The sequence below is a fragment of the Protopterus annectens genome, chromosome 6.part0 (genome assembly GCF_019279795.1).
Source record: "Protopterus annectens isolate FY-2018-M chromosome 6.part0, PAN1.0, whole genome shotgun sequence".
In the NCBI taxonomy this organism is placed as follows: Eukaryota; Metazoa; Chordata; order Ceratodontiformes; family Protopteridae; genus Protopterus; species Protopterus annectens.
Window position 1 is genome coordinate 730,266,791 of NC_056737.1, and position 22,362 is coordinate 730,289,152.

General features: G+C 42.4%; 1 protein-coding gene across 1 annotated transcript in view; it reads right to left on the reverse strand.

Moving 5' to 3' along the window:
- The window catches only part of LOC122803889 (probable serine/threonine-protein kinase kinX), a 654,852-nt gene extending 632,764 nt beyond the window's left edge, over nucleotides 1-22,088 (reverse strand). Inside the window, exon 1 of the mRNA XM_044073571.1 lies at nucleotides 21,992-22,088. The gene's annotated coding sequence lies outside the window, so the exon portion shown is untranslated. The remainder of the gene's footprint in view (nucleotides 1-21,991) is intronic.
- Nucleotides 22,089-22,362: the final 274 nt, after the last annotated feature.

Here is a 22,362-nt window from a genome sequence, read left to right on the forward strand (position 1 = left end):
AAAGGGAACCAAATCTGACGAGGCCAGTAAGGGGTGATGAGGATCATCTTGCTTCCCAACAGCATTGCTTTCTGTATGACCTTGGGGATGAGTGGAAAAGCATAAAGGAGTCCCAGGGGCAAATCGTGGACTAGTGCATCTCTTGGAGACTCCCCCGGAGGATGAGAGTGAGAAAAAGATCCTGCATTTGGTGTTGATGGGACTGGCAAAGAGGTCGCAGAAGGGTTGTCCCCACTTGTGAAAGATCATACTGACTATTTTCTGGTTCAAGGACCATTCGTGAGGTAACAAAATTGCCCTGCTTAGCTTGTCCACTATTACGTTGGAAGTCCCAGGGATGTGCGTTGCAATGAGAAAGCTTTGAGAAGAAATCACCCAATCGCAAACTTGCATGAACTCTCGACATAAGGGGTATGATCTGGTTCCCCCTTGTTTGTTTAGATACCAGACAACCGACATGTTGTCGGTCTGGATAGCTATCGTCACCAGAGAGAGAAAGTCGTGAAGTGCTTGCAAAGCTAGAAGCACCACCCTCATCTCTAGGACATTGATATGCAGATGGGCCTCCTGCTCTTGCCATGTGACTTGGACAGTCCTGCCAAGATAATGCCCCCCACCCTGAGAGGCATCCGTGGTCACTTTGGCAACAGGTTGGTGCGGTACAAAGGGAGTCCCTGTGGTAAGATGACCTGGTTGAATCCACCAGTGTAGGTCCTTTTTGCAAGAATCTGTAATCAGGATCTGATGATGTAGAGGCAACTGTTGAAACTACCACTGGGATGACAGGAGCCATTGGAGTATTCTCATATGTAGCCTTGCTAAAAGGTACCAAGGTTATGGTTGACGCCATAGTCCCGAGAAGCTGCAACACCACCTTCGCTTTGACTCTTTGAAGGGGACGTATTCTGTAAATTTGTTGCACAAGATTCTGTATTCTGTCTGTAGGCAGTCTGGCTGTCATTTCGACCGTATCTATGTTTGTTCCTATAAAATTTATAGACTGAGTGGGCAAAAAAAAGAGGATTTTTCCCAGTTTATCGAGATTCCCAACTGGGAATAGAGCTTGATTGTGGAATCTCTCGATTGAATTAGGCGATGGCTGGTGGTGGCGGTCAGGAACCAATCGTCCAGGTATGGAAAGACTTGGATTCCCTGGTGCCGCAAATGAGCTGTGACTACTGTCATGCACTTGGCGAACACCCGGGGGGCTGTGGTAAGACCAAAAGGCAGCGCCCGAAACTGGTAATGATTAGCTCCCAGCCGAAAGCGTAGGTAGCTCCTTGATGCTTTGTCCATCATTATGTGGTAGTAGGCATCCTGGAGATCTATTGAGCACATCCAGCTGTCTCTCCCCAACAAAGGCAGTATGGATTGTAGAGTGACCATTCAGAACTTGGACTTACTTACATGCTCGTTTAACCTGCTGAGGTCGAGGATGGGTCTCCAGTCCCCTGATCTTTTTGGAACTAAAAAGAACCTGGAGTATGTTCCGAACACTGTCTGGTTTGTTAGGACCTTTTGGATGACTCTTTTTAGTAGCAGCTTTTCTATCTCTATAGCTGCTTGATCCCTGTGATTGTGCGGCACATCTGGGATACTTTTGGGAGGGCGTGGTGGACGGGAAAATGGTATAGAGTAACCTCTGGTAATGATGTCTCGTACCCACTTGTCTCAAGTGAGATTTAGCCAGGCTTCTGGGTACAAGGACAGGCGACCTCCGACCGGCTCCAGAGAGGCACAGTTGGGTTCCACATCAGGAATGCTGATAGGGACGGTCACGAAAGGAATCGCAACCTCCCTGATTTTGTGGGCCTCCCCTGCCTCTACGGCGACGTCTACCATTATTTCCTCCTCCCCTGCCTCTGAAGGAGGAATCGCCTTGTGTGTCATGGAAAGGTCTCTGTGATTTCTTGAACCATGTTTTGCTGCTCTTCTGACCTTTAGGGTAAGGTCTAGAAGGAATGGTAAAATGGACTCCCACGTTAGAGTCTTTCCTTCCTGCTCACACCTGGTGAGGGTATCTTTCATCTTGGGCCCAAAAAGAAAGGATCCGTCCACAGGAGCACTGGTGAATGTAGACTTGAAAGGCTCAGCAAAGTTGCATAGACGGATCCAGGAATCTCTCCTTATTGAGACTCCTGAACCCGCCGCCCTACTCGCACCATCAACTGCATACGAGATCAGCCACATGGAGGAGTTAACAATAGATGTGAGGGTAGCCAACTGAGCTGACACTGTAGATGGGACTGCTTCAGTCGAGGTACCCTGAAGAGCATCTCCTAACTCCTTTAGGAGATCTCTCTGAAGTCTCGTAAAATGTGATAGATAGTTCAGCGGAGTGTAAAAGTCGCTGAAGAGAATATACGCTTCCCGTACCTATCCATCGTTCGGGATTCCTTGTTAGGTGGATGGATAGAAGAAGTAGTCTCTGCTAGCTCCTTCTTAGTGGCCGCCACCACCATGGCATCTACAGGTAAACCCTTAGATAAAAACTCTTTGTCCTTACGGGCTGAGAGAAATTTATTCGGCCTCCTAGGGACCGGTTCCACAGCATCGGGAGTCTGCCATGCCTTCTCACTCACGAGATCTAGCAATTCATCAAATGGAGGAGACACCCATGAAGCTGAGGGTTGAGACCCAAAACCCTTCAGGTACACTGACTCCTCATCGGAAGGGGTAACGGTGGGCCAGCCGCCTCTCTGCCTGAGGATCTCCAAAATGTCTGAAAATGATAAATCTTCAGAGGACGACTTAGGGGACCCCTCTGACTCATCGAGGTCAGTGTCAGATGTGATAGGCTCATCAGAGGAGTCTACATGCTTCCTCTTACATGATCTCTTCTGAGAGGCTCCTCAGTGAGGTCTTCTGGGGAGGTCTCGGAAGATCGGGGACCACCCAAACGGGGGTCCTGAGGCTGAGAGTCTCTACCATCCCGGGGGAGAGAGGATGCCAAGACCGTAGTCTGCGCTTGAGGGAGTATAGCATCTGTATTCCTACGTGGTACGGATGAACTATCCAACATGCTCCTCATCTTCACGAAAACCGATTCCTCTGGCTCCGAACAACGCCCCGGCTCAGAGGAGAGCGTAGGTGCTGATGGCTCCAAAGGAATCTGCTCCGAAAATGATGTAGGGTCCGAGCTCTCTCGGGTCGACATACCAAGAGGACGACTCGACACCGAAGAGGTTTGGTTCCAAGTGACCCCCTTGGGCCCGACCAAAGAGCTTCGGACCCTAGACACTTAGGACGGAGCCAACGGTGTTGGAGCGGGGCTCGACTCCGAGACAACCACCCAGGGTGCTGGAGCCGAGGACACCACTGTAGTCTGTACCGACAGCATCGGCTCCAAAGGCCCAATCTGGGTTGGAAGAGGAAAAAAAGCAGGCTCGGTAATAGGGGTCGGCTCAGAGACAGAAGTGACCGGAGCCGATAAAAATTTTGGCAAGGCCGAGGACTTAAGGAGTCTGAGCACCACACTCTCGATGCCTTCTTCGCTCTCTGTAATATAGGTGATTTTAAAGTAGGGGAATGTCTGTAGACCGGCTCCGAAGAGGACTGCTACTGATCGGCACCGAAGCACTGGGTGCCGACACTGCAATGTCCCTGTCCAGAATCTCAATTGGCTCAGAGGACAGTGGAGCCGAAGAGACAGAGACCATCTCCGATTTAGGTAACTTCTGTGGAGGTTCACAGACAGAAATTGAGGCTGGAGAAGGCCTTTTGGAGGTCTTGCCCATATCTTTACTGGAAGAATGCGACCTAGTAGAGGAGGACAAACTGGCTAGGTCTTCCTCGAAAGAAGGTTTTAACAATCCTTTTAGAATCAACATTCTTCTGTTCCTATAGGAGACAAGTCTCTTGAAGATGTATGGCCCCTAAACAGTACACACAGATGCTATGTCCATCGGTGATGGACATTTTTTGAGAGCATTTAGTACACTTTTTATATCCTGACCGTTTATGCTCTTTATGTCCTTTAGACATAATGGCAGTCTCAATAGGTGATAGAAGAGAAAAAACAACACACTCACTCAACAAGAGGGGAACTAGATCCTCTAATTTAAACAGATCTAGTCCTACTTCTCACAACAAACAACCAAGGGAAGTTTTACTAGGTTCTCTAACTTAAATAACCTAGTGTAAAGGAAAGGGGAACAGACTAATACCTCTAAGTAAAACGGTTTAGTCAAATGCACACACTCACGGAAACACACAAAAAAGGCCAACAGGCCCAAATTTCTATAGCAGAAAAAGTCAAATCCAGGAAAAAGTCAAGTCCGGTTAAAATGACACAATCAGTTATCACAATAAGGCTAACAGCAATAAGAAAAGCACTTCACACAAAGTTAAAAACTTCTAACAAGCAGAATAATAAAGAACTAAATCACTTAGCCACGGCCAACCAAAAGAAGCTTCCAACTGAAGACGCAGCAAACGAGATCTGGGGAATGTGTGCATGCATCATGGGATACCTATTACTCACGAGCCAATCAGAAGTTTTCAGGCTTTCTAAGCAGCCGAGTCGGAGCCGAGGATCGGCTCTGAACCCCACATGTAATAATGGAGGTGAGTTAGGACTACATATCATCGATAATTTCTGGGCCAGAACCACTCCTTGTGTGGTAGACAGGTTACCTAGTGCTTACCACTCCCACTGATAACATAGAAGGCTTCCCTCCTTTACAGAAAGTCTTGGGGGGCTCAGAAGCTTGCATACAGTCCTGGATACAGCAAATCTGTACCTGGAACACTAGTTACAGGAAAGGTAGGACACAGGCTTACAGTTTTTTTTTTCTTTACAGAAAAGTAGCAAAAACAGTAAAAAAAACAATTCACATGCAGTGCAAGCTAGCACACGAGTATGTAGCAATATTAGACCAAAGTTTAAAAAAATGCAATTAAATTAAAAAGGACTGAAAGCAGGTGCAGATAGAGTTTAATAGGTAGAATGTGGTAAAGAGATGGGACTGGGGTAGTGTCCCAGATCGAATTTACAGTGGGGTGGGCAACTGCAAAATCCACCAAATTTAAACTACAAACCAAAAATAGGGAGGGTGGGTAGGACAAAACAGAGATCTAAGCAACAACTAACAGTACAAACTCTAAAACCAAAAAAATATACTCAGCTCTGTATATTTGCAGAGAAATTGGAAAGGAGTCTAAGAACAGGGAGACAACAGTTTCAACAGAGATCTAAGCACCAATTAAACTCTATAACCAAAAACAATATACTCAGCTCTGTATATTTGTAGATAGTCTGGAAGGCAGCCTCTCAGAACACAGCTTCCAGCAATTAAAATGCACTTTATATGTATATTTGTATAAATGACAGTCATTCTTTCAACTTCATGGCACTAAATAAGCTTCATGAAACACCAATAGGTGGGGATTTAGTAAACTGAACAGAAATTGAAAGAAAGTGGATAATGAATTTGCAATCAGATCAGTCACCAGGTCTGAATGTATTTGCCCCTTTAAAACCTGCACTAAAAGGGAAAGCTCTTCAGCACTCAAAATGACAATTAAAAGGGTGTGTATGCTGCTATGGTTACTAAATGCATCTAAGTGAGTGAACACTAGGAAATGAAGGTATTTAAGAGAAAGTTTCACTGGCAAACATTTAGGATTTGGAAAAGGTATTGTACCGAAAGCGCTTATCCGGTTTCTGAGCCAGTGTGTTTATTTTATCTTATCGTATATTTTATTAAAGATTTCAAGTTTCAAGTGTTAAGTGGAATTGGTGGCAGAACCATTTGTTTATGGAGTTATATATTTTGATGTGCTCTGCCTTTGGTGACGCTACTACTTTTTTTGAATAAAAACCTTGTCCCCTTTGTTCTGCTGGGACAGGCTGAATAGCCCTGATACCGAGGAGAGAGAGAGAGGGGAGACTTGTTTTTGGGCCTCCGCCCACTGATTTTGGGGGAGGTCTGGCCATCCACTTGGGGTTGCGAGTGAGTGGAAGTGGAATCTGTATCCTATGGAAACTGTTTAAAACCCATTTGTCCTGGGTAATGAGTTCCCAGTTTTTTGCATGCAGGGCGAGCTTTCCTCCTAAGGGAGCAAGTACTTGAGCAGGGCTTGGAAGAGTTAAGGATAAGTCATTGTGCCGTTTTTCCATAGGGAGGTGGCTTACTACCCCCTGTTTTGGAAGCGGGAGCCCCCCACTTCTTAAATCTGTGCACAGCCTGAGATTTAAGTCTTGGTGGTCTGCTGCTCCTGGGTTTGGACTGAGAAGGCTTGCAAGGGACTGGAAAAGACCATTTCTTTGAAGGTCAATAACTACTGATTCTAGGAGGCTGTACATGTAAGAAATCTTCAACAGTCGGCATAGATTTAGCTTTTTCCTCCATCCTTTTGAGGACTACTTCTACTTTGTTACCAAAAAGAGGCTGTCTTGGTTTAAGGGTGCATCCAGTAATTTAGCTTTAACATGATCTAGCAAGTTTTGTTCCTTAAGCCAAGCATGCCTTCTAAGTACAGATCCAGTGACAGCAGCCCTGCAAGATGCTTCTAAAGCATCAAACCACATTGCAAAGTATGTTTACCAACTTGTTCAGCAGAATGCATCAACTCTTGCAAATCTTTGTGTTCAGCACAGTCAGGAATCAACATAATTTTCTGTTTAAGTAGTCCCTTAATATGTTGCTGATACTTTAATATATGAAACTGACAATTTAAAGCCCTAATGGCCAAAGTAGTGGAAGTGTACACCTTCTTACCCCATCTGTCTAAAGCTCTAGAGTCCCCATCAGAAGGGGTAGGATTTTTGGCAGTAGTAGGTTTAATGCCTTTTGGTCCTTGGGAAATCATGTCTGGATCCGTAGTAGGATTCGTGAAGAGGAATTTGTGAGAGTCAGGCACTCTGCCTCCAGCTCCCAGGAAACCTGACAGGTACTACAAAGTGTCTGGGGTAAGGCTGGAATCCAAGAAAACATCATCTACAATCTCCAGAACAGGAGGGATAGCTAGAGGCCTGTGTTGAGGCAGGAGTAAAAATTCCCCAAGTCTCTTTTTGGACTCCGAATAGTCCTGGCTTTCTCACCGGAAATGCTCCCCAAGGGTATGCAAGGTTTCTCAAAAGAAAAATCTTCCGGAGGGGAAGCAGAGGGAATGGAATCAGGGAATGGAATCCTCTGCATCAGTATCCTCATAAGTAGACAAGGGTAAATCCTGGTAGTCAGAAGAACAGAGGTATCAGATTCCTGATCAGAAGAATCACAAAGGAAATCAGTTCTAGGTCTCAGAGGGGGAAGGCTGGCTTCCCCTAATTAAGGTAATTAGGGGAAGGCTGGCTTCCCCTAATTAAGGTAATTAGGTCTTCAGCCATTCTAATCATGTTATTGAGGCATATGGGCCTGAGAATGCGGTTTGGTCGTCAGTTTTCTAGGCATAGGGCGAGGTTTAGGCCTGAGGAATTCGGTATTTCTAGCTTGAAACGAAGTTGTCTGTTTAATATGAAAGTCAGTAGGCCTGAATACACCCTCAAAAGCCAGTGCCTGCACAGTGGCTCCAGACCCATCCAAGGTAGAGACATCTGCAGGTTCCATAGTCGAAGCATATCGCAGTATACCGGACTCCGAATGGGTCTCAGTAGAGGTGTGCAAATCTGTAGTAGTGGGTATCAGGGGCTGCGAAAGCACCTGAGTACTGGCAGACTGGCGACTAGCTTAACGGAAGCGTTGTTGGCAGTTTTGGACCCATGCGGTCTTTCTCTGTCTTTATCCTTGCTTTTTTTGGAAGATTGGTAGTCAGATGGCTTAACGTAGCTATTTCGGAGTACGGAGATCGAAAACGGAAGTAATTAGCTACAAAAATAGCCAGACATATAGTTCGGGCATTGAACAAGGCACAAAACCGACAGTGAGGGACATCGTGGTCTGGGCCTAAACAGGTGATGCAGTAAGAATGAAAATCTCTACGAGGTATTTGCTTTCCACAAGCAAGACAATTGTTAATTTTTTCTGACATTGGTTAGAACAAGAAAAAAAAATCCCCAATGGAGTACTTATCTTTTTGAAGACTTCAGGTCTGAAACTCGAAAACGAAAATTTCAGGAGTCGGCCGACCGGCACTTGCGAACAGCTTCTGCTTCAGGCACTGCACTGCAAGAAAGACTGATGTAATGGCGTTGGCTGCTTGTTTTATACTCTTGAAAACCTGACATCATGGAAGAAGCGACAGCATCCGACGCAGAAATCTGAAGACTCTGGTATTCAGGCCGGCTGAGGGCTACTTTCAGGCAGATAACCCAAATGTGAGGACTGCAACATTGAAACACTAAGAACATCAACGCACTCCTAGACTGGAGGAGTCAGCCTAACACATTCCTTTTTGCAATAACTAAATGCCTCACTTCATGCAACACGTAATACTCTCTCTTATTAAATACTAAAAGAATGCAGTTTAAAATGAACAGTTAATACTGTGTCTTATGAAGCTGTATTTTTCCCAGCCCTGCATACAATTTATATTTGCTTTTTAACGATCATATTATAGCATCATTAATAAACTGAACTATACATTTTAATAAGCTGGTCTTGTCCCATAACTGTTTTCTCCCTCTGACACTATCACAGTGTCATACCATACATATAATTATATATTATTTTTTTTTACTTGATAAAATACGCCTCATCGTCATAGTAGTCATCATTTTCTTTCAAAATACAACTGTCATTAATTTGTGCATGCAGTGGCATTTCATGTGCAGGTGAGGTTAAACGTTTTGTAGTCACAGCCTTTAGAATAGAAAATGCTAAAATGATTACAAATATAATAAAAAGTACAATGACAATACGCTGGATTTTGCTAGTTTCCAGGTTATCAAAAATACTGCCCAACCAAGTCTCCAAATTTTGGATGTGCTGTCCAACTCTTTTGCCCTTTGTTCCATGAAGTTTGACAGTTTTTTCTGTTCATTATGATAGTCAATGACTCCTTATGAGGGCACCTGACCCCCCCCCCTTTTGCAGCAAGCATTATATCAAGTGCCATTCAATTTTGTAACACCACAGTTCGCATTTTAGTCATTTCTCGATTTGGCATACTGATGTGATGTGCAGTTTCGTTGGCCACTTCCTGTAGAATTTGAGCAAGCATAGTGATTTCAAGCATTGTTTTTTGCACTCCATACCCAGGATTAAAGACTGAAAATACTTGCTCTGCCCAGTGGATTGCTCGCCTATTTTTCAGTCTACCTGCTGGTGGGTTTTTGAAATGTTGAATAGCAAAAGTAATATAGTCTACAAAGCAACATTCAGACCAGTCTGAAAGCAACCAGGGGTAAGCATGATTACCACAGATGTAGTAACGGTCAATTATGCCCACGCCATGCCCCCAGTCATAGTTTAAGTGCAAAGAGTTTAACAAACTTTCATACCTGGTGTCATTACATTTGCTTTTCCCTACTGGTACAGTCCCATTTCTGGCATAACATGTGTCTCCATGTTGGGTGGTTGCAAGTTGGAAACAACTTTTGAAAAATCAGTTACATTACGCCAGGTTAAGCTAATGTCATTAAGGTACTTTTTAAATGACCCCTATGATGCAGGGATGGGAATCATGGGAATCCCTACCTTGGAATGACGAGGTATATGCGAACATAACCAGCAAGAAACTGTTTTCTCTCGACCAGTTTATAGAAGGAACAGCAGCAGAAACAAAGCAAAAGTACCTGTTTGTCACTGGATTCATCATGAACTGCTACTGAAGTTGACTTTCTCATTGGACAGATGATTATCTGTCACACCTCTATGTCCTTCTGTCCCACACGACAGGTCTTCTTGCAATGAGACAAATGGATCCATGTTGGTAGTCCTGCACAGCTAACTGCAGTCATTAACAGGACCTGAAAAGGCCCCTACCACCCCGGATTGAGGCAGTTTTTCCTCTGGAATTTTTTTTTTTTTTTTTTTTTATGTAGACCCAATCAGCCAGTTGTAGTTAATGACAGGGTTGGTCAGGAGGCTTTGGTAATGCTGCTTTTACTGTTTGAGGATATTGCTGCAAAATTTTGAGGAGTCTCCTACAATAACAAATCAGAGCAACATCTGACAAAGTAAAATCAGCATTTTCCACTGGAGGGGTAGCTGGGAAGGGCCATGGGTCTTTTCATTAATATCTCATATGAACTCAGTTTTCTGGTGGCATTTAGTGAGGCCCTCATAATTAATGCTAAGGGAAGGGCTTCAGGCCACTAAGTGGGTTTCAGCACAAATCTTCGAAATTTTATTTTTAAGGGTCCTGTTTACCCCTTTCCACTAATCCAGATGACTGGGGAAGGTTGGGACAGTGAAGACTCAACTTAGTATTAAAAGCTTTACATAACTCTTTAAACAGATTATTATTAAAATGAGTTTCCTGGTCACTGTTAACAATACTGTGCATACCGAATTTCGGTATATAATCAGATAATAGGTCAGATGATAGTGGATTTTGCAAAAAGGATGGACATGGCTGTGGTGAATACATATTTTAACAAGAGGGAGGAGCATAGAGTGACATACAAGAGTGGAGAGAGATGCACACAGGTAGATTATTTCCTATGCAGGAGGGCCAGTCTGAAGGAGATTGGAGACTGTAAAGTGGTGACGGAGGAAAGTGTAGTTAGGCAGCATAGAATGGTGGTCTGTAGAATGACATTGTGATCAAGAAGAGGAGGAGAAGGAGTGTGAGGGCAGCACCAAGGATCAAATGGTGGAAATTGAAAAAGGATGACTGTGAAGTGGAGTTCAGGTAAGAGTTAAGACAGGCACTGGGTGGCAGTGAAGTGTTACCAAATAGCTGGGTAACTACAGCAAAGCTAGTAAGGGAGACTGCTAGAAAGGTGCTTGGTGTGACATCTGGACAGAGGAAGGAGGACAAGAGACCTGGTGGTAGAAGGAGGAAGTACAGGATAGTATATTGAGAAAGAGGTTGGCAAAGAAGTGGGATTGTCAGAGAGATGAAGAAAGTAGACAGGAGTACATGAAGATGAGGTGCATGGTAAAGAGAGAGATGGCGAAGATTAAGGATAAGGCTTATGATGAGTTGTATGAAAGGTTGGACACCAAGGATGGGGAAAAGGACCTGTACCGATTGGCTAGACAGAGGGACAGAGCTAGTAAAGATGTGCAGAAGGTAAGGGTGATAAAGGATAATGAGAGAAACGTACTCACAAGCGAGGAGAGTGTGTTGAACAGATGGAAGGTGTATTTTAAAGGGTTGATGAATGAAGAAAATGAGAGGGAGAGAAGGTTGGATGATGTGGGGATAGTGAATCATGAAGTGCAGTGGATTAGCAAGGAGGACGTAAGGATAGCTATGAAGAGGATGAAGAATGGAAAGGCTGTTGGTACAGATGACATACCTGTGGAAGCTTGGAGGTGTTTAGGAGAAATGGCAGTGGAATTTTTAACCAGACTGTTTAATGAAATCTTGGAAAGTGAGAGGATGCCTGATGAGTGGAGAAAGTGTTTTTGGTACCGATTTTTAAGAATAAGGGTGATGTGCAGAGCTGTAGTAACTACAGAGGGATAAAACTGATCAGTCACAGCATGAAGTTATGGGAAAGAGTAGTGGAAGCTAGGTTAAGAAGGGAGGTGATGATTAGTGATCAGCAGTATGGTTTTATGCCAGGAAAGAGCACTACAGATGCGATGTTTGCTCTGAGAGTGTTGATGGAGAAGTACAGAGAAGGTCAGAAGCAGTTGCATTGTGTCTGTGGACTTCGAGAAAGCATATGACAGGGTACCTAGAGAGGAGTTGTGGTATTGTATGAGGAAGTCGGGAGTGGCAGAGAAGTATGTAAGAGCGGTACAGGATATGTACAAGGGTAGTGCGACAGCGGTGACATCTGCCGTGGGAGTAACAGATACATTTAAGGTGGAGGTGGGATTACATCAAGGATCAGCTCTGAGCCCTTTCTTATTTGCACTGGTGATGGACAGGTTGACAGACGAGATCAGACAGGAGTCCCAGTGGACTATGATGTTTGCAGATGACATTGTGATATGTAGTGAGAGTAGGGAACGGGTTGAGGAGACCCTGGAGAGGTGGAGATATGCTCTAAAGAGGAGAAGAATGAAGGTCAGCTGGACTAAGACAAAATATATCTGTGTGAATGAAAGGGAGGATAGGGGAATGGTGAGGATGCAGGGAGTAGAGTTGGCGAAGGTGGACGAGTTTAAATACTTGGGATCAACAGTTCAGAGTAATGGCGAGTGTGGAAGCAAGGTGGAGAAGAGTCTCAAGAGTGATTTGTGACAGACAAGTACCAGTAAGAGTGAAAGGGAAGGTCTACAAAAGGGTAGTGAGACCAGCTATGTCATATGGGTTGGAGACAGTGGCACTGACAAAAAGGCAGGAGTCAGAGCTGGATGTGTCAGAGTTAAAGGTGTTAAGATTTGCACTGGGTGTGACGAGAGTAGACAGGATCAGGAATAAGTATATTAGAGGGTCAGCCCAGGTTGGACAGTTTGGAGACAAAGCCAGAGAGGCAAAATTGCGTTGGTTTGGACGTGTGCTGAGGAGGGATTCTGGGTATATTGGGAAAAGGATGCTAAGGATGAAGCTGCCAGGTAAGAGGAAAAGAGGAAGGCCTAAGATAAGGTTTATGGATGTGGTGAGAGAGGACATGCAAATGGTTGGTGTGACAGAGCAAGATGCAAAGAACAGGAAGAAATGGAAACAGGTGATCCACTGTGGCGACCCCTAACCGGGAAAAGCAGAAAGAAGAATCATCAGATAATTTTTTTTAATAACTGTGACTGCATCAGCTTTGCGACATGGGTAAGCTTTCACCCATGCTGAGAACATGCACACTGCCACCAAAATAAACTGTAAATTATTAGTCTTAGGCATCTGGATGAAATCCAGCTGTATATTAACAAAAGGTGCCCAGGTGGAGGTAAACAAGCAGATTTGCAGTTGGCATGTTTGCTTTTGTTCATATTCCAAACAAATACTACAATTTTGTACATACTGAAGTATCAGACAGGAGACATGTGGGGTATACCACCTTTGGGTAATTTGATTAAATAAAACAGTCTTACCTGTATGGGCCGGTAGATGATATGCCGGTAGATGATATGCCCTTACTAGGTAAGGTAGCAAAGAGGCAGGCGCCACCAGTCGGCAGTCCGGATGTCACCATATGCCAGAGGATTTTCTACATCCATCCTTGAGCCACCTCAGAACTTCCCCCTGTGATGCTTCAGCTTGAAAGGCTGACAATTTTGCAAAATCAAACATCATCACCATTGTAGTTTGTTGCTGTCAACATACAAAGATGTCTACAACAATTTACTACTGCTTGTTTAGCAGCTTGATCTGCTAAGTTGTTACCTTTTGTAACTATGTTTAACCCCTTTTGATGTGCACATTTGATTACAGACAGCTTTTTAGGTAACAAAAGTGCATCTAACAATGATTTTATGGACTAATTTTTGTTTGACTTCCTGAAGAGGCTAAAAACCCTCTCTCTCTCTCTCCTAAGTTGCCCAAAGTCATGTACCACCACGAAAGCATAACGGCTGTCTGTAAAAATATTGGTCACCTTTTCTCTTTGGCTAACTCACAGGCTTTTTGCAAAGCCACTAGCTCAGCTATTTGAGCAGAGTGAACACCCTCTAATCTTTGTTGCAACAATATTGTTTCCTCGGTGCAGACTGCTATTCCCAAGATCAACTTACCTGTTTGATCTCTTCCACAGGAACCATCCACAAACAAATGCATGTCAGCATTGGGTATAGGAGTGTCCTTTAAGTCCTCCCTAGGGGAAAGCAAATAGTTACACATGCAATCATGCTCTTTACCATCCTCAGCAGTAAACAGAGATGCAGGATCTAGAACAGGACAGTGGATCAGGGAAATAGATGGATCAGAAAGAAGTGTAAGTTCATATCTAGACAGACATGCAGTCAAGAAGGGATGAGTTTCATTTTAAGTAATAAAGATGATTCAGAGAGAGGGATAACTACTGTAAGATCCTACTCTGAGATATTAAATGACCAAGATAATGTACCGGAGGGATAACTACAGCTGTAATTTTGTTTGTCGACACTGTGTCCTTTTCCTGCAAGGATAGTCAGACGATGCAAGGTATCCTGTTAACATTGCTGAAAGGAATTTGGTGTCATCAGAAAATCATTTACATATTGTCCTAAGACAGAACCACATGAAAATGTCACATTCTCCAAATCTTTTGTAGAATTTGAGAAAATAATGAAGATTATTCAGTATATCCTTGTAGCAACAGTGTCCAGGTATATTGCTGTCCCTGATAAGTAAAATCAAACGGAAACTGACTGTCAGGGTGAATAGGTACAGCAAAGAATGCTGAACATAAATCTATCACAGAAAAGTAACTAGCTGTAGGTGGTATGCAACTCAGTATTGTTGCTGGATTTGGAACAACAGGAAAAGTAGGTAATACTGCATTACTTACAGCTCCTAAGTCTTGTACAAATCTGTAAGTATCCTTTCCTGGCTTTTTTACTGGAAAAATAGGAGTATTACAAGGGATTTTAGCTGGTAATATTATTTCTTGCTGTATTAAGAGACTGAATTACAGGTTTGGTTCCCTGCTCTGCTTCCAGTTTTAGTGGATATTGTGGAACTCTGGGGAGTGGTCTTGATGGATTTAATTTTATTTTTACTGGTTTTGCAGATTTTACTATACTGAATTCATTAGGATGTTTAACCCATAAATTAGCAGGTACCTGCTTGCAGCAGTTTTTAGTTGTCTGTATGCCTTCAAAAAGGTTCCTCCCAGCTTTTGCTAAGAATTGTAACACTTCCCACACTGATTCTCGTGGAACATCTAGATACACCCCCCTCTGGTGTACAGCAAATGGTACCACCCAGCTCATACAGAAGATTCAATGGCGCAGTTGTACTTAAAAGAAGAGAATGCCTTTCTTGTCAAGTAGACCTAAAGAAATGGGTATAGGTTTTAAAACAGGATATGTAAACAGTAGCATTTGTTACACCAACTGCGTTTACTTTGTTCATATACTGGTATTTAACTGTCTGAAGTAACTTAATACAGACCTAGTGTTTTTAGTCCCACCAAGAATAGAATTGGCTTTGCATTTATTTCTACTTTAACATAGGGTCCTTTTTGATTCAGTGGCAGCAAAGGGATTAAAATTTATTTTTGTTTTATTACCCTGCCATAGTCAGTACTGTGATTTGCAAAACTTGATAAGGACTTTATAGACTAGCAGGAAAAAAAGACTTGAACACTTGCTTTATTTTATTTTGTAGAGGGCTTGCAAACCTGGCTCAAAGGCAGCTGCAATAGCTGGTCTAGCTTGTTCATTTGGGTCTGGTATTTTTGAATGTTTATCAAACACTACTTTAAGATGACTCAAATAATCTGCAGAGACTCTCTCTCTATTTTGCCTACATGCCTGACACACTTTTGTAATTTACCAGTGCTATCCTTTTATTAGTGCATTTCCTGTGGGAATAAAATTTTTTTAGCCTTTTCAAGTAACAGTGTTCTTATTTTATTGGAGTAACTTTCTGAAGCATCTGGTTTAAATCTGTCAAAGTAGGGTTGTAACAGATTTTTTTTCTCGATTCCTCCTTAAACCTTTTTGGATTTTTTTTCTCCTCTTTCAGTTAGAAAACAATTAGACATAGTATGCAAATCAGCATTAGCCCCCCCCCTCCATTTTTTTAAAGGTGTCAAAAAAATCTTCGGCAGAGGCAATAGCCTCTTGTCCTACCCTATCATGCGAGCTCTTGTGCTGGAGCCAGAGATGTGTCAAACACTAGTGCTCCTGTTGGAAAGGTAGAAGCTTGTTGAGAATGATCGGAAGAAGGAAGGAAAAAAAACTTTTTAACTGCAGATGCTGTTCTAAAGATGAGAGCTAACAGCAGAACTAAGTTGAGGTGTAACAGTACCATGCTGACCTTGTGCTCAAAAAAATGCAGAGGTCTGAGAAACAGCAGAATCTTGTACAGGAGCCACCCGTACCGGTATATATGGTGGTGGGGTGCAGTAGCTACTGGAGGATTATTATCCTCTTTAGACGTTTCTGCTTTTTGGCCATTTTCAGTTTGTTCCAAACCTGCTAAGACAGGATAAAAGGGTCCCTTTTTACTGGTCTGTACTGCTTACTTGTTGAAACAATTTAACATCCTGCAACCCTCTTTAATGCTGACTCATTTTCCCTTTTAAGTGCTTTACTGTACCAAGAATAAAATGCTGTCATTTGTTCCCCACTTACTTAGCTTTTTTTTTTTTTTTCAAAATGCCTTTCAATGTCAGCAATTTAGTCTCATCATAAGTTCCATTTAATGGAAATACCCCACCAGCACAATTCTTAGTAAGCTGAAAACAGTCATACAGATATTTACAACTTTCTTTCCTATAATTAAAATACATAAAATATGCAGGTGTCCTCTTTTCAGGGATTTGATCTTGCTCATCTTTGCTCCTATTTTTCTTATTTTATAAATCAGTAATACAAATAATAAAACACAGAATGGAAAAAAACAGAGATAAATACAACAAAACTAGTAACACCAAAAGTTCTCCCCTGTAACAGGATTCCAATGAAGGCAGTCCCACAACCCTGATATATAGCAGTGGTCTCAGGTAAAACTATACAGTCCACGACCTTGTAATAGTAATAGATAGTTTATTCTTAAAAACAGCACAAAAACAGATTAAGCGCTTTCATTTCCAATACCATGAAGTTTCCGGTATTGGAAATGAAAGCGCTTAATCTGTTTTTATGCTGTTTTTAAGAATAAACTATCTATTACAAGGTCGTGGACTGTATAGTTTTTCACAGAGACCACTGCTATATACCAGGGTTGTGGGACTGCCTTCATTGGAATCCTGTTACAGCGGAGAACTTTTGGTGTTATCAATAATAAAAATGTTAGGCTTACCTAACAACTCCTGGATTCTGGCAATTCCAATGACGGAAAATAACTGTAGTAATCCACACACCATACAAGGAGGGAAGGGTAGGAAGTCTGTCACCATGCAGCAACAGAGGAGAGGTTTCGATCAGCCTTTTCCCACAGCACCCCCTTGCTTTTGTTCCTGCGCGAGCTCAAAAATTACAGCTCCAACATTGCGGTCGGGATAACGGGGCGGATAGGTACTGTGTCCAGAACTGACCACTCTTTCAGACCCTCTGAGGGTACTTTCACACAATCACACACTTAAGTCCCAGCATGCTTTTGGGCTCATGAATTTATTATAACAATGCATACCTCTATGTCCTATTATGAGGTAGGCTCATGAATTTGTTTTAACAGTATGTAGTCTACGTCCCAATCAAGTAGTGGGCTCATGAACGTGTTGTATAGTCTATGTCCCAATCATGCGGTGGGCTCAGGACCTTGTTTCAACTTTACTTTTAGCTTTTAACTTCATTGACAGAATAAAAACATCTCTCATACTTCTTACCTTTCAATCCTGAGGGTACCACCTTCGACACAAGGCGCCTCCTTGTGCTAATTTGTCTTTTACTGCATGCGCACATACATTTACTATACTCATTTACTGTGGGGTCCTCTCACTATTAATTGTATATCTTACAACTACTCAAACAAAAACAAAGTTGCGCGCTTATACTGCAAACACAGTCATGAAGTTCTACTACAAACATAGTCATGCACTTACATTTGCTAAATTTGTCTTAAAAAAAAAAAAAACAAACCAACCCTTTTCCCCTTAACAAAACAATTTCCCTGCCAAGGCTAGTATGTTTACACACCCTAAATAACTGCACATCTGAGTCTCTGACTATTCCATACAAAGTAGTGTGGAATTCACAGAAAATCTGTGATGAGCCTTATTCCAGAACTGCCCTGCAGCAATACCAAAGTTCAGAGCAGAGTCACAGCACCAAATTGTTAAAGTCATAAATAAATAACATTAAGAATTTACTTTATATGCCTTTAGCCAGGAACAACACTTCAGAATGTGCAAACAGAAATTTTGTTTCTACAGTGCTGGGAGTTGGTCTTCGTAATTCTTCATGAAAAATTCTCACTTTATATACAAAAACTGTAATTTTATACATTTTCTTATCAAACTGGTCTTGTCCCATAACATGAGGTAGACAAGCACTTATACAGGATGCACAAAGAAAACTGGTAGTCATTTATTTATTTATTTAAATTTGTTGACCCGCAGTGTCCGACTGGACGTAGGTCCATTTTCAGCGGAGGCCCGGGGAGAAAAGCTCCACAGTAAAATAGACAATAGTTACATTGGATTACATAGCGATTAACAATTTAACATAGCAATTACTTACAACATATTTATAGATTAAGAACATAGTACATCAGTAGACAACTAGAATCTTTATCTGTGAAGTACATGACAGACATTAACAAATGTTACAATGAGAAGTTCCTGCTGTATAACAACTACTAGGGTTATGAGCATCTGAGCTTGCTATAATCAAGGTAGTTAGTGGAGTGGAAAGAAAGGTAGTGGTTGGATGGGGTGGATGATGTTAGAGTGGGAGTTGCAAGGGCATAGCCAGCATGTTTTTAGGTGTGCTTTTAGTAAAGTTTTGAAGTGGGTGCATGATGGCATGGAGATAATTGTGGGTGGGAGTGAGTTCCATAATTTGGCTATGGCGCAAGAGAATAGTGCTTCACCAGCAGAGTTATTGGCTTTAGTGATCTGCAAGTGATTTTTGTTGCTGGATCTTAGTGGTCTGGTGGTGCGATAGGGTTGGAGTAGATTCTGGAGGGATGGGACATTTAGTGGATGGTTTACTAGTTTGTGGGCGAGTGAGAGTTGATACCACTGAAGGAGGTGAGGGAGTTCAAGCCAGCCCAGTTCAGCAAGTAAGAGACAGTGGTGACTATGGTAGGATGCCCCTGTGGCAAATTTGGCAATTTTGTTGTAGCAGGTCTCTAGCTTGTTTAGATCACATTGCCTTAGGTTGGTATATATTGGAGAGGCACAAAGTAGGGTGGAGATAAGGTGGGAATTTGCTATTGAAATCTTGGCTGCTTTGGTGAGAAATTGCTTATTTCTGTATAACGCTCCTAGTTTTTTGTGGCCACTTTTTATTGTCATGGATATGTGAATGTCAAATTTTAGTTTATTGTCTATTTCCACTCCTAGCAATTTGGTGTGTTCAGTTGGGTATATAGTGGTGTTGTCTTTTGCTGTGATGTTAAAGTGAGAGTTGTTTTGAGTATGTTTGGTGGGTTGGAAGATGAGTAGTTTAGTTTTGTTTGGGTTGAGTATTAATTGGGCATCGGATAACCATGTTTCAACAGAGGAAAAGGCTTCCTGCGTGACTTTTTGCAGTTTGGGTAGGGACTGGGCTGAGCAGATGATGGTTGAGTCATCTGCATATTGTATGAGTTTGCCATGTTTGGTGGCAGAGGCTAGATTATTGGTGTAAACAGAGAAGAGTAGGGGTCCAAGGATGGATCCTTGGGGAACCCCTATGGAGACAGGTAGCTGGGGAGATATGTCATTCTGCCATGCAATGGATTGTTGGCGGTCAGACAGGTAACTCTGAAACCAGTTAGTGACTGATTGTGAGAAGGATAGGTTATTGAGGACAGAGATAAGTTGTTTGTGTGGGACCATGTCAAATGCTTTAGATAGGTCTAGGTGTAGTAAAGGAGAATAAGGCAGTGGTGGTGCTATGGTTTGGTCGGAAACCATGCTGAGTACTGGAAAGGAGGTTGTTAGTAAGGAGGTAGTCTGAGACCTGAGAGTGTATGCATCTCTCTAGTATTTTGGAGAGTGGAGAGAGAATAGCTATGGGGCGGTAATTGGTTAGTTCTGCGGAGGGTCCGCCTTTGTGGGGGGGGGGGATTATATGTGATACTTTCCACAGTCTGGGAACGTAACTTTCTGACAGAGATCGGTTAATCAAGATGGATACTGGGTAGGCCAGAGCATCAGCTGCGATTTGTAGGTATTCACTTGGGAGGTTGTCTGCTGCTAATTTGGTGGGATTAAGTTTAGTTAAGAGTTTTTTTATGTTGACGGTAGGTACAGGAGAAAAAGAGAAGGCAGTGGGGAGATTACTAGTTGAAGGTGTGGGTTGGAGGGGAGGGGGGTTGTGTTGTTTAGCTAGTGATAGTATGGTTTGGGTGAAGTGTGTGTTGAATGAGGTAGCAGTATTTTCTGAGGAGTGAGGGATGTTAGGAGGAGGGGTATTGACTTTACCTAGGTGGAGGATGGAGTTTATGGAGGACCAGAATTGTGTGGGGCTGTGTTGTGAGGAGTCTAGGGCAGACTGGTAGTATTGGAATTTGTCCTGTTTTATTAGCTTTTTGACTCTATTGCGTAGTTCTAGGAATTTCTGTCTAACTGAGGGGGTTTTGGTTTTACGCCAGTGCTCCCAGGCTTTATCCCTGTTTTTCATTTATGACTTAGTGGTTTTCTGTAGCCATGGGGAGGGTTGTGCTTTGGTTCTGGAAAATCTTATGGGGGCATGGTAATTAAGGATGTTCAGGAAGGTAGTATTAAAAAATTAAACTGCGTCATCTAGACTGAGGTACTATAGAGGATGCCAGTTACATTCTTTGAGGGATGAGATGAATGTGAGTGGGTTAAAGTTTAGTTTTTTACGTATTTGATGGTAGACAGGTTTAGCTTGGTATAGGTATTTTTTGAGTAGGAATGTTGGGGAGTGATCATTGAGGCTATCTGATAAGCAGCCTGTTATAAATGACTGGGGGCTCTTACAGACTAGTGTCCAATCCAGGGTAGTGTGCTTGCTGGAGTTTTTATTTATCTTGGTTGGTGACTGGACTAGTTGGGTGAAGCCATGAAGGTGTACATGATGGGTTGGATTGTTGCCAGAACAGGATTGCCAGTCAATATTGAAATCACCTAAGATGATAGTTTCTTGGGGGAGATGGTGGGTAGACCAGCTGAGGAGGTTTTCTAGTGGAGGTGACTTTTCTTTGCAAATGAACCTGCATAATTTCAACAGTACTTTTAAGCAGAGCTGTTTTGACTCTTACTGTGCTGTCTAGATAGTCAAAGCAAGATATGGTGCCCCTGGCTACTATAACAAAAGTCCCACTAATTCAGGAAGTCTATGTCATTTTTTAAAAAGCAGCAACACTTGATTTGCAAATACCCATCCAGAGTTGCTGGGTCAGTCTGAGGTTTCTCCACATAATCTTGTAAAGTGTCACCTAAAAAACAAACAGCTTAGGAATGGAAAACTGCAAGACTTGTGGTGCAACTGAATACAACTTTAATTATAGAAACCTGCAGATCAGAAAATGAGGGTATAATACCACTAAGCTTCAAAACAATGTGACAATAAGGGTTGGGGGGAGCATTTAAACAACTCCATCTGAAGGACAACTTCTATCTCATACCGGTTACCTACGTGCACCGACACAGAATTGTACATGCGCAACTAAGCCAATGTTTGCAGTGCAAAAGAAGCTAGAGCTGCAGAGAGTGTCTAACTGGGCCTTACTAGACATGGAAAAGGCATAGGAGTATGCCCCACAAAAAAACTAAGCTCGGCAATCCTGTGATGATTCAGGGTCTCAGAGCCAATGGGCAGAATTAGTGCAGGCTATGTATGAAGACAAAAACCATAGATGCTGCAGCTGGCATCAATCTCTCCTAGTATGAATGTCTATAAGAAGTGGAATAAAAAGTCTTCACTTAAGGGTAGTAGAAAGTCAATGTGGATCAAATGAGCAATGCTCCCCTTAAGCATAAGCCATAATGAGAAATTTGAAGAAATGTACAAAACATCAAGGGACAGATCCAACGTCATAATGCACTGCAGAAGCTCCTGAAGATTAACCAGCATGCTAAGTAGTCATATGTCTGCAATTTCAGGTTACTTCAACATGATACAAGTAAACAGAGGAGCTCAAAACAAACACATAGGTTACACTGCTCAGGTTCCGGAGGCTTAGCAGCAAGAACCAGGCAAAGCATAAAAACACTGTCAAAAAACAAAAAGCACCAGGAATAAAGTGCATTTTGACAACTAATATCCACATAGTGAAATGGCATTACCTTTGTAGTTTGTGATCGTGCTGTTGTAGCATTCTTAGGCTGCTCTGATAAATTCTTGACTGTTAACCTTGTAACTGGTCCTGCTTGGGTAGGTGCAATCTATAAAAGAACACAGATTCAAACAAAGAAATATATAAGTAAATAGTTTCTACAAACCATGACATAAAACTAAAGAAATAGCTTTTGCCAAGTAACAATAGTACGCTTTTACGCTTGACTTGTTTAACTGTTAAAACTTTGTAGCCAGATGAAAACTAAATACCTTACAAGTACAAAGAGCTCATTATCACAGAATCAATGAACTCAGACGCTTACCCAACTTGTTAAAAAAACACACACAATTATAAAGAAATTACACCAAAGGCCACCAT